At 39.7% G+C, this 13,053-nt stretch overlaps 1 pseudogene across 5 annotated transcripts in view; it reads right to left on the bottom strand.

Annotated features, from left to right (window-relative positions):
• LOC141569755 (RING finger protein 141 pseudogene) overlaps positions 1–1,832 on the bottom strand; it is a 260,484-nt pseudogene extending 258,652 nt beyond the window's left edge. For 2 of the 5 annotated variants that reach the window (XR_016020021.1, XR_016020020.1), the window contains exon 1: positions 1,330–1,626. The product of XR_016020021.1 is annotated as an RING finger protein 141 pseudogene, transcript variant X2 (transcript). Of the gene's footprint in view, positions 1–1,329 lie in introns of all 5 variants that reach the window. The other 3 variants (XR_016020024.1, XR_016020023.1, XR_016020022.1) reach the window with 3 other exon arrangements.
• Positions 1,833–13,053: the final 11,221 nt, after the last annotated feature.

Genomic DNA, 13,053 nt, shown 5'->3' on the forward strand with positions numbered 1-13,053 from the left:
TGATATTAACTTTATTTTTTAAATGAGGAAAGCAAGTCTTTGGGAGGTTAGATAATTTGCTCAAGGTCCACATAACAAATAGCAGAACCATGATTCAAAACCTGGGTTATCTGACTCCAAATCTCCTGATTTCTTTTTCCTACCTTAACATTTGGAAGTTCCATTCAACTGCCTTGACTAAAATGGCTGCCATCCTCCCCTGTCAAGAAATAGGCAGTGGCTAACTGAATCCATCTTCCTAAAAGACATCTTTCAAATTACAGGATCCTAAGCCAAATTCTCTCACAAAAGGATCAATTTCCTTCCAGGCAGCTAAGTTCTTATGCCATTATAAGAATCCTTTCTTTTTTACATTATTGTAAGCAGCCATACAACCTCATCCAAGTACAGAAATATCTGAGACATACAGCACCAAACCAGAGCTCCAACCCCACCCTCAGTCTTGCAGCATTCTGTCACTCATCATCAAAACATCCAACCTTCTCACTGTCCCACTGCTGAGATTTTTAACAAATTAGTAATGATGCAGCCTATAAAATTTTCATTTTTCACCCTCCTTTTTTTTTAGTCCCTTCCCTTCACACTGCAGTCCCCACAAAGCACAGAAAGACAACCACCTAGGAGAAATCCAAACATAGGCCAATTTCTACTTCAGCCAACTACAATGAGATAGATAATGAGTCCCACAGGGAGAAATTATATACTATTCTCAACTTACCACCGTCTTATACATCTCTCTTAAAAATTGCAAGGTATAGCTTAACTCAATTCTAATTAACTGTCATTCACTTCATGTCTTACCTATTGTAATTAGCTCTTTTCTTCAAGATTTACCAATCCTTCCTTCTAATCTAAATAGCATCCCTAAACAGCTAAAAAGCATCATGACAATCCACAGTTAAAGGAGTGGGAAGTTTGTCATTCATGGTTTGGACTCTAAATAATTGCAACCTAAGATGAGGCCAGACACAAAGTATGGGCCCAGGGGCTGGCTTGAAGAACCAGGCATCACTGGGGCCACATATAACCAAGTCTCAGTTCCAGCCAGATGGGGCTGCTAGATGGGATCATCTCCAATAATACTTCCCAAACAAACCAAGGCAAAGCCAAAAATCCTGCATTACCTCCTTAAAATGGCCTCTCACCTCTCAAATATATATATATATATATATATATATATATATATATATATATATATATATATATGTTTGAGTGCAAACTAACCTCTTTTGAGCCTCCACTCAACCAACCCTGGCTCCTGTATTTTCCAGTCTTATTTGATCTGTTGTATTTCCTAGTTCTCATCTCAGTTTAAACTTCTGTAAGTACCTGATTCCTTGCTTTGGCTCGAATCAGCATCATCTTCAGCCATCTTCCTGGGTTTACCGACCTCAGGTTCCAGCTCTGGAGAATTAGTTTAAACTGGTCAAAATAGATTTAAACTGGACTGAACTTATTTTCTTTGTGAGAAAAGATCTGAACTGGTTAAGAGCAAGTTCTGACCACTTTAAACCTATTTGGGCCAGTTTTATATTGCTAATGCAAAAACAAGCCACTGAAGGGATCAAGATTGATCAGTAATCAGATGAAGCAGCTTCAGTCTGTAGAGAAGACCAGTGGGGGGTTCAAAAAGGACCTGAAGCTAAGGACCATACCATTTGTGGTAGTGATGCTGGAGGGGGAATCAGAAAGGACCTAATAGTCTGTGAGGTAGGATCAAACCACTATAGACCCCGGGGGAGGAGCTAAAAGAAACTGATGCTCAATGACGCAGGATTAAATCATTGGCGTGAGACAGGAGGGGGAAAGATGCTGATGCTCTCCAGATAGGATCAAACTACTGACATGTATAGGGAACTGAACAGGGATGCTTTTCTATAAGGTATCATCAAACCTCTCTGGGGTAAGGATAGAAATAAGAAGGGAGAGTAAGAACATAAAGGGCCTAGGAGTCTGTGGGACAGGATCAGACTACTGTGGAGGATTGGCAGAAAGGGGGGATGTTTTTCTAAGAAGCAGGATCAAACCACTGTGGAAGGGAGGGGAGCACAAAAAAGCTGAAATTTCTTGAAGCAAATTTAAATTCTTTGTAGTAAAATAAAAGAGGATATGCTATTCTGTAAGACAGAATTAAACTGTTTTTGTAATTAATAGAGGGTATTTACATGTATTATCTAATTTGCTCTTTACTGCCCTGATGGTTGGGTCAGACCATCTTCTCACAAAGGCCTCTGCAGTAGCTTGCTGAGGGCCCCTGATGGTTGCTAGGCAACAGTGTAGCAGCTGCCTGATAAACCTTGCCCTTTTGACATTAACCCCTTCCAGGGCTTTTGGAAGGGAAATACTATGTACACACATGAAAAAACTGGGGAGCAAATTGAAGCAGTATCATCAAATGCTAGGTGGGGAAGAGTGGGAGATAACCACACAGCAAGTAGTTGAAAAATAATAGCTATGTAGAAGAAGCAAAACTCACAGAAACACAGCCCTGTAGACAAAGCATCATGTCCAAGCCCCCACAAGACTTTTGAGTCTTCCTATGACATACCTAATCAGTGGTGCTTGAATACATTTGATGAAAAACGGGAGGTTCTAACCTCCTGGTTAGAAAATGGGAAATCTGTCCCATTTTCTTATAATTCTGGTCTCTTTATTTTTATTTTGAGCTAAACTCTCCCTCTTCCATCGGTTCCACCCAGTAGTCCTGAGTTCTGTCTCTAGAGCAGAGGTAAGCAACCTAGACCTTGTAGGCCACATCCAACCCACTGCCTATTTTTTCATAGTGTGAGTTAAGAATGTTTAACATTTTTAAATGGCTGGGGAAAATATTTCATGATATATGAAAATTACATGAAATTCAAATTTCAGTCCATAAATGAAGTTTTGTTGGAACACAACCATGCTCATTCATTTACATATTGTTTATGGCTGCTTTCCTGCTACCACAGTAGGGTTGAGTAGCTGAATCAAAGACCTTATGGCTCCCAGATCCTAAAATATTTACTATCTGCCCCTTTACAGAATAAGTTTGCTGACCCCTGATATGGAGCAACATAGAATCAGTTTTGAATAAGACTCTGCATATATAGGAATGTAATGGGAATGCTAGATATAAAAGAGAATCCCAAATTCTCAAAGGGAGAGAAGGGTCTAGTGCCAAAACCCTCAGAGCCCACAAATAACTTTAAGCCACTTCTCATGGGATTCCTGGGATAAGGAATAGATTTAGCCTGTATGGAATTGCTGGGAGTCTCCAAGAAGAATGAGAGAACAGCTGAAAGGGAAGGTTGGGATCAGAATGTGAAAGGCCTTGAATACCAAATACAGTTGCTTGGACACCCTGAAAACAATGGAAGAGCCACTATTGGATTTCAGATTGGGATAGGGTTGAGTGACAGGGTAAAAGGACTTGAGGAAGATGATTCATGCTTCCAGACATGACCCTAGTTCTATTTCAGCTCTAGGCAAGTTGCAATGATCTGAGAAGTTCAGATCATTCTGGTCAGTCAGATTCAGAAACATCTCAATATAGGTATCACAGTCTGAACACAATCTGGTTGGAGGCAAGGATCCTACAATAAATAAAAAATAAATGCTGAATCAGTTTCCAAGGATTTCTGCCTTAGGAGCATAAGAGGACCCTCATCACATCTTTATCTGAGTCTTACTCACTTTTCCAGACCCAAATCAACCATATGTCTTCCAGGGATCTTGTCCTCCTCTGAACTCCTTTAGCACTTCTTTGTACGACTCATGTGGTCCTCACTCTACCCTATCTAATACTGAAATAATTTCTTTCTGAAATAGCCTGTTTCCCCGGAAAGACCTTGAGATCCTAGAAGAAAGGAATCCTAACTGATACCTCTCTGTGTTCCCATAGTATCTGATTGGTTGGTAAAGATGTTGATCCAATGACCTAGTGCTCCCTCAATGTAGAGAGGCCCTCACTTAGGGGACTTCAGATACTTTGAGAACTATGTCATCTCTAGCCACATATCCACCTTTCTAGACTGGATAGCCTGGGAAGAGGTGAAGCCTAGAGATATATTATAGTCAGTCCTGGGCTGCAATGACCATGCAAAGAGGAGCTAGCTCTTTCTGGGTCTGATGCCACAAAGACACTGGCTCCCCATCATTCTTGCCTTCATGAGCTTAGGCCTGAATGCCCTGGTCAGGAAGACAAAGCCCACAGTTCTGGCTGCCAAGCATCCAGTCCCATTTTCCATGGCCTCTGTTGATCCTGGACCCAGCCTTAAGGCTGGACTCAACAGATTTAGGATGAAAATAGGCCCTTGGCTGAGAGGGCTGGCTTTCCACAAAGTGCTCCTTCCCCCAACGGCCAAAGCAAACGCCACTGGCTGGGGCTAAAAGCCAGCCAGCCTCTCCCGACCTCTGCTGGACAGCACCAAAGAGGCCTAGAGTCAACAGTGCATGGACAGGTCTGCTATTTTATTCCTTTTCATTCCTCAAACATGAGATTTCCCTTCAGTGAATCTAAACAACCAAATAGAACTAAAGTCAGCTCTAACCTCTAGGAAAATGTCAAAGATCCCCCATAGGCCTCAATTGTCAAGAGTTACGGATTCAGCATAGCCCCCACCTCCACTCCCCTCAGCATCTCAAGCATGTTCAAGCCCACAGGCCACCTTCTGGAGTCCGTTTAAATTGATTTCCTCTTTGATTCACTGGTTGTTTAGTAGCATGTTGTTTAGTCTCCACATATTTGTGTTTTGTTTGTTTTTTCCCCAGTTTTCTTCTTATAGTTGATTTCTAGTTTTATGCCATTGTGGTCAGATTGATATGATTCCAATCTTGTTGAATTTATTGATGTTTGTGTTGTGGCCTAATGTGTGACCTATTCTGGAGAATGTTCCATATACACCTTAAAAAAAATGTGTATTCTGGAGTTTTTGTATGAAATATTATATAAATGTCTATTAAGTCAATCTGGTCTAATGTGACATTAAAGGCCATTATTTCCTTATTAATTTTCTGTCTGGATGATCTATCTTTTGATGTGAGTGTGGTATTAAAATCCTCTACTATTATTGTATTACTATGAATTTCTCCCTTTATGTCCATTAATATTTGCTTTATATGTTTAGGTGCTCCTATGTTGCATATGTAGATTTCATGATTATTATATCCTCTTATTGGATTGGCCCCTTCATAATTATGTAATATACTTCTTTGTCTTTTTTTGTTTTAAAACATTCTTTGTTTTAAAGTCTATTTTGTCTGATATGAGTATTGCTTGCCCCAGCTCTCTTTTTGTTTCTGTTTGCATGGAATATCTTTTGCCATCCCTTTACTTTCAGTCTATATGTGTCTTTCTATTTAAAGTGAGTCTCATGTAAGCAGCATATAAATGGGTAATGTTTTTCCTGTGCTCCCTTAGGTGAGAGGGAGGAGGAATGCAGGAATGCGTTATCAGCACCCACTGTTCTTGCTCGCTCACAGGCCAAGCTGAGTTCAACCAATCATTTTTCCTGAATTCAGTAGCCAGCCTCCCTTTGTCATGGTGGTGCATGGGCCAGGTTTCAGTCACTGGCTAAGAGGGACATGGAGAGAGGAAGAGGAGGAAGGCTAAGAGGAAGGAAAAGGAGAGTGGGAAAGGCCAGGCAGAGACAGAGGGATGTATTTTTGATCTAGCATACAGAAATCTCTCTGAAAGAGTGACTTTTGGCTGATTACTGATAGTGGAGGAGTGGGAAAATTTTGGCTGTGGTAAAGCTAGAAAATGACACTGCGTTGAGAATGAAGTTTTCTTGTCTGTATACATAGAAATCACTCTTCTCGCTCAGGCTGGGGTGAGTTGGTGCTGACTTAGATGAAACCTGTGACTAGAAGGATTACTGCCAAAAGGGAGTCATTTCTCCTCAGGGACATTCAACATCTGAGTTGAACTACTAAATCAACATCCTCTTTTGTACCCAGGTTCCTTCTAATAATAATTGCAGACATTTCACAATAATAAATAGCATGTACTTAGCACCAACTGTGTGCCTGACCCTGTTCTATTCCCAAACTGTATCAAGGCACCCCAGGGTACCATAGCCAACTCACATGGGTACTGTAATATATTTTTAATTTTTCAGGGAATCACAGTAACATCTGTAAGACACAGTATGACCTACTACTACTAAGGTTTTTTGCACCCAATTACTTAACAAATAGAAGTGTTAAGTATTTCTTTTGGCTTAGTGGTGCTGTGAAAACTTACTGACATACTAAGAGTACAGCAAACCAAGAAACTTTGTGAACCTTTTCTATATACATTACATGGATTATCTTATGCAATCCTCAAAACTTTTGAGGTAGGTCTTAATATTGTTTCCATTTTATAGATAAATAAACCAAGTATCCAAAAGACTAATTATTTTGCCCAGCTAAGTGATGGAAAAGCAGAGGTAGGAACCTACAAGTGGCTGACTTCATAGACTGTGTTCTTAAACCATTTGCAACTGTCTTCTTATAATTAGCTTTATCCTCTATCCTTATTGTTTATGCAGGCTATGAAGAATGCCTTGATATGGCAAGTGATATTTGTGTTAGGAAAGTAGTGTTACTGTTCTAGAAGTCCAGAATTTATTCTCTAAATCAACACACATACCATAAGAGGCATAGGAAAAGGGATGTCATTTTAAAACAAGAATTTTGCAAATATGAGACATAAGCTAAAATTGGGACTGCCTTCAAGCTATTTGAATTGTTCAACTGTTTTTGTTTTTTTTTAACTAAATCTCAGGAGACATCCCATGTTTCTTATAATCTAACTCTAAATTTTACTTATCCTGAACCACTAAGGTTCACTTTTGTGTTATGGTGTGAGAAACATTGCTCTCTACATTCAATCGATATTAATCCAATTCTCCTTCTTCTGGTAGGCAGAATGGTGCCTGACAGGCCATATTCTTACTGTGAACTGAGGGTTCATGGACCAGAACCACTCCAGCCCAAGGCACATGCAGAATAACTACAAATGGCAATACTCGGTCTGCTGTTCCTGCATCCAACACTGCACCAGACTTGGCAGAAGTCAATCAAGAGGTTGCTGGGACAAGATGTGGGCCCCACTGAACCCAACCTAGACAAGTAGCAGCACAATAATGACCACCACAAATACAGCCAACTCTCCAATCAGAGTAGCACAAAGATATTTTCAGGAAATCCCACAAAATATACCCATTCGATTCTCTTCTCTTTGCCTCATCTCCAAGTCTACAAATCTACCAGAGGAATATACTTGTTGGTGGGTCTTTGGCCTTTTTCAACTGCTAATTTCTCTTTGTACAGTAGTTACCCCTTCTTCTGAACTCCCACAGTGCTTTGTACATTCTTCCATTATCACTTCTCTTATCGGCTTGTGATTGTCTGTGTGTGTGTCTGTCTTTTCCACTAGACTGTGAGCTCCTTAAGGGTGAGAACTGTGTTTTCTCAGTGTGTGGAATCCCATGGACCTAGGATAGTGCCTAAAAGAGAATGGGTACTCAGAAAGTGCTTGTTTAAATACATTATTGTTGAACCCCCCCTCAAAAGGATGGGTTAGGCTTATGGGTTAGATTTTATGCTATTTTTAATTCTTGCTACCTCCTTGTGCAGTGGAAACTTTTAGAAATTGAAGATGGTGGTAGAAACCCAGATTTGAGCCTGGCTTGTCCAATTACTAGCCCTGTATCCTTATATCCTATGGCCCTATATATTTGCTCAAGTCCTATAACCTCCCTGAACTTTAGTTTCTTCACCCTCACAATGAGGGCAATCATAAATATACCTCACAAGGTTGTAGTAAGGAGAAAATGTACTGTCTGAAACAGTATTTTGTGGATGCAATATTTAGTGAGAAAGTTGAGCTATTACATAATTTAATTGAAAGATGATTTTTTTCATTGTTCTTTTTGCCTAGGGATAGAAGGAAATTCCTTCAGAGACCTGCAGGGATTGCCATTATATGTGCTGGATGTGCCCTGAGGGATTTTTCATGGCTGTAAGCCTATTCTTCCCACTCCCGTTAGTTAATAAACAGCTTTCATCCCTCCTTAGCCATCCTCTCTCAGCAATGTTCAAGGCTGGCAAATGACAGTGAGAACAACCCAGAATTGACTCTTAGAATCAGCACTAAAACGATATTCTTGCAGATGAGAGGCCTTCCACATTCAGCCACACTTCAGTTATTATTAACACCAATTTATGTTTCCGGAGCACCTGCAGGCTGAATGGTGAGAGAAGCCATCTAGGAACAGGCATGATGATGAGGAAAAAGTCATCACTGAATGCCAAACTAAAGCCTGCCAAATTGCATTACTTACTGCTCCTCACACATTCCCTTTGATTTTTCTACCTTTGGATCTTTGCTCTTGTGCTCCAGAGGTCTGAAATGGCCTCCTTCCACCCATTCCTCAATGTCAAGTGCTAATTATCCTTCAAGACCTGGCTCAAATTCTATCTGTATGAATCTTTCCCTATATACCAACCCTTGCCCCTCACTTTCAGCTGTTTCTCCCTCTTTGATATTCCCCAAAAGCACCTGGCTTCTGACAATTACTGTTTTTCTGTTATCTGTCTCAGTTAATGTCTCTCCTCCTAGGCACTCACCATCTCTTGCCTGAAATATTACAGTTACGTACTAAGAAGTCTGCCTGCCACCAGTTTTTCCTTCCTTCAGTCTATATTCAATGCTATTGCCAAAGGCATCTTCCTGAAATACATACCACTCCTCTGATTTAAAATTTCTGATGGCAAGAGAAAAATTGTAATTGAGTAACATGATACAACATAGCAGCCACCAAATACAGATCCATGAACTTACTACATCAGAATCATGGCAGGGGAGAGGAGGTAGCTTGTTAAAAACTTAGATTCCCAATGAGATTACAGTTTCCTGAAAATCTGTAACTTTAAAAGCATTGCAGATCAGCTAAGGATGGCAAATAAGTTTCATCTCATGAATCAGTTCAAATTGACTGCCAGTAGCCACTTGGAATACTGTGTTTAGAAGGATTCTATGCCATATCTAGGATCACTGGGAAAGAATATTATGTCTGATTAAGAATTTCTGCCATGGGCATGGGAGGACCAGATAGTGATGATCATACCAGGCAATTACCACACCTGCTGTACACAAACAGAATAGTCATTCCCTAAACAAATCAGACAACCCCCACCTTTGTGTGATGTTCCATTTGTCTAGAATGCTTCCCCTTAACCACACTTCCAATCCCTGATTCCCTAGTAAATTTCCAATCATCTGAGTTTGATTCAAATATCACCTAGTTTGGGAAGTTTTGGCTGATTCACTCCACATCATTTCTTCTCTCATCTGGGCTTTCATTCAAATTTATTCATAAGCTGAACTTACCATGCCTGCCACCACAAATCCATTCTTAAATGAAGGGGGATAGAAATAAAGTATTTTTCTCAACACTGAATTACGTTGTGAACCTCTGTGCCTATCTAGCTGTCCTATAAGACTTTGACCTACTAGAGGTAAGCGGCCGTAACATATTCATCTTCCTATTCCCAGCCCCTGGTTCAGTGTCTAATACCCATAGGGTGCTCAGTAAACACACATTGAATGGAGAGCAGATTCCATTTGTGGGGAATGGGTAGAGGGGAAGCAAAAGACATCAAACACATCATCCTCCCCTGAAGAACAATGGAGATAGGATCAGGTATGTGGATGCAAGTGAACGCTTCTTAATGAAGGAAGAGAAATCGTTGACAGGAATGCAGCCTGAAATACTCGTAGGTGCAAAGATGTCTCCTTTCCTCCATAATGCCTTATTGGACTAGTCCCTTTCCCTTTGCTCCCTCCTCATTCCTGTTGACACCCATATTACTGGGGTGTCAAGTAATTCTTGAATAAGCTATAAGGAAGGGTGAGCAAATGTTCCCAGTGCTGCTGCCACACAAGCAGAATCACAGAGTGTTTGAACTAGCAGGCACCCAAAATACTGTCTAGTCCAGTGATTGACTCTCTTGGAAGCAGAGGGGTGACCAGTGGACCTGGCTGTTTTTATGCCCTCCATCTCTACTTCAGTAAGCCCTGACAGGAGTCTCCACACCCCTGGTATATCACAGAGCAGAGTTTGATAGCCCCTCACGTAAACAATCAAGTATCCTCATTCATAGATGAGGGTACTGGGGCCTAGAGAGGAGTAAATTGTCCAGTCACAAACTGAGTTCACAGTAGAGGTAGCCTAAACCCAGGTTTCCTAAATCTCTACACCATACCCTTTTTGCTACAATTAAAGCTGCCTTGTTTTACGTAGGTTTGCACATTCACTTTTCTCAGATGATCATCATTTGCACCTGTGGGTCCTGTATGTGCCCACAACTCAAAGGCATCATTTGGATTCTCCCATCATTTTTTTACCCTTGGATGTCTTTTAAGGCTGGGATTCCTCATCTGAAACAGTCAAGTTACTCTATCTATCTTTTCTGTATGAATCACCATTTTGCCAGGCTCAATACCCTGGAGTTTTTCTTGCCTCTTCCTTATTCTTTATCATCTTAATTTTTCCTGCTATCGTGCCACTCTGATTCTCGAACCCGATAAAAGATTACAATCCTCACACATATAACATATCCCTGATCCCTGTTTTATTTTTCTCCTTAGCATTTAATACCATCTAATATACTATATGTTTACTTATTTATCTTGTTTGTCTATCCCTATCTCCAAACCACAATGTAAGCTTTATGAAGGCAGGGATTACTGCTTATTCATTGCCCAATCCTTAGCATCCAGAACAGTGCTTTATATATATTAGTCATTCAATAAATAATCAATACTGTGAAGGACTGATAATGTTGAGAATCAATATTCCCATCTTGTTGCTATGCCATTTTTAACATGAAGCTTCCAATTCATTGTCCAAGATAGCTACCTTAGATTGTACCATCACATACAGGTTCCAGTCAGGAGGAAGAAGAAAGCAGGGAGTGAAAGACACAACCCAGAAGTGTACATCACTTCCACTGGGCAGAACCTAGTCATATGATCACATCTAGCTGCAAGGGAGGCTGAGAAATATAGTTTTTATCTGCACAGCCTTGTGCCCAGCTAAATTTCTAGTACTACAGAAGAGAACAAATATTGAACTAGCAGGTTATATATCATATCACAAAGCAAAGAAAGTAAAAAACTCATGCATAGTTTACAAGCCTGACTGTTTTACTACATACATACATACTGTCCCCTAACATACATATACCTGTGAGAAACAGACTCTCTCCCCAGAAAATTATTATAAGCATGATAAAATTAAGTCCTTCCGTTTGTGTAGTGCTTTTCAGAATTAGGAAACCAGTAAGTCCCAACTTTGTGTGACCTTTACCAAGCGCCATTATATCTTTGAGTCCATTTCTTTATCTATTGAATAGGGAAGTTCTAAGTTTCAAATACAGTAGAAGATGTAAAAAATGATCTGTTTGATATAATACAGAATTGTACACCTGAAATCTATGTAATTTTACTAACAATTTTCACCCCAATAAATTTAATTAAAAAAAAGATCTGTTAATTGCAATGCCTCATATAATTGAGAAGCATTATTATGACACAAAACCTCAGTCTGATCCTCATAACCATGCTCTGAGGAAGGCATCCCGAACCTATCCTCTGCAGCTGCTCCACAGATAGAATTCAAATCTTGTATTTTGATCACACTAACTTTTTGTTGTACTGGCCTCCACTACAGATATCTATTTCAGCTACCTAGAGAAGAGGACTAACATGAGGCAGTGCAGAAAAATTTCTCTCATTCTAGAAAAACTACTGTTGACTCTTGAACACCCTCGGGTTAGGGACATCAACCCCTGTGCAGTGGAAAAATCCACATATAATTTTTGACTCCCCCCCAAACTTAACTACAGTCATCTTTCAGGATCCACAGAGGATTAGTGCCAGGACCCCCCATGGATACCAAAATCCATGGATGCTCAAATTCCTTATATAAAATGGCATAGAACAATGCCTTCAATTGACCCTCTGCATTAGTGGATTCCCAACTACGGATCAAAAATACTGTTTTCAGGGAGAAGGTGAGGGAATTAGAAAGCACAAATTGGTAACCATAAGATGGCCATGGAGATATGAATGACAGTTTGGGGAATATAACCAATAACGTTGTAAAGATTTCAGAGGGTATCTGATGGACACTTGTCTTATTAGGGAATTCACTTCATGGATGGTGTAGATGCCTGACCACTACAGTATGCACCTGAGCTGAAACTGAATAAAAGTGAATGTCAACTATAATTTAATATAGATAGATAGATAGATAGATAGATAGATAGATAGATAGATAGATAGATAGATAGGTAGATAGATAGATAGATAGATAGATAGATAGATAGATAGATAGATAGATAGTCACAGAATGTGGACTACAGCATAGGAAATAGAGTCAATGGAATTGTAACAGCTATATACAATGTCAGAGGGGTAGTAGATTGGGGCAGGGGATTTATCACTTTGTGAGGGGTGTAAATGTCTAACTATTATATTGTTTTGTACATCGGAAACTAATTTAAAAAATACTGTTCTCAATCTGTGGTTGGTTGAATCTTTGGATGCAAAATCCAGGGATAGAGAAGATCAACTGTATATTTATTGAAAAAAATTGAGTCTAAGTGAAGCTTGATAGTTCAAACCCATGCTGTTTGAGGGTCAACTCTATTGTCTTTATTTTAAAGAGTTAATGTGATCGTGTGTACCTTATAATGTGGAAGCTAGAGAAGCAGGTCCTGTTCTCAAGTAACCATGGCCTGGGTCATTGCAATATAGCACATATGTTTTAGAGTCATACAGGCTTGGGTTCAATTCCAAGCTCCACCACTTAATAGCTGTTTGGTCTTGGGCATATGATTTAGCTTCTCTGATCTTCAGTTTCCTAATCAGTAAAATGAGGATAATAATAGTTTTTATTTTTTTTTATTTTTTTTAATTTTATTAAATTTATTGGGGTGACAATTGTTAGTAAAATTACATAGATTTCAGATGTACAATTCTGTAATACATTATCTATATCTCACATTGTGTGTTCACCA

Source organism: Rhinolophus sinicus, chromosome 18 (assembly GCF_057876585.1).
Source record: "Rhinolophus sinicus isolate RSI-liver-muscle chromosome 18, RSI-T2T, whole genome shotgun sequence".
In the NCBI taxonomy this organism is placed as follows: Eukaryota; Metazoa; Chordata; class Mammalia; order Chiroptera; family Rhinolophidae; genus Rhinolophus; species Rhinolophus sinicus.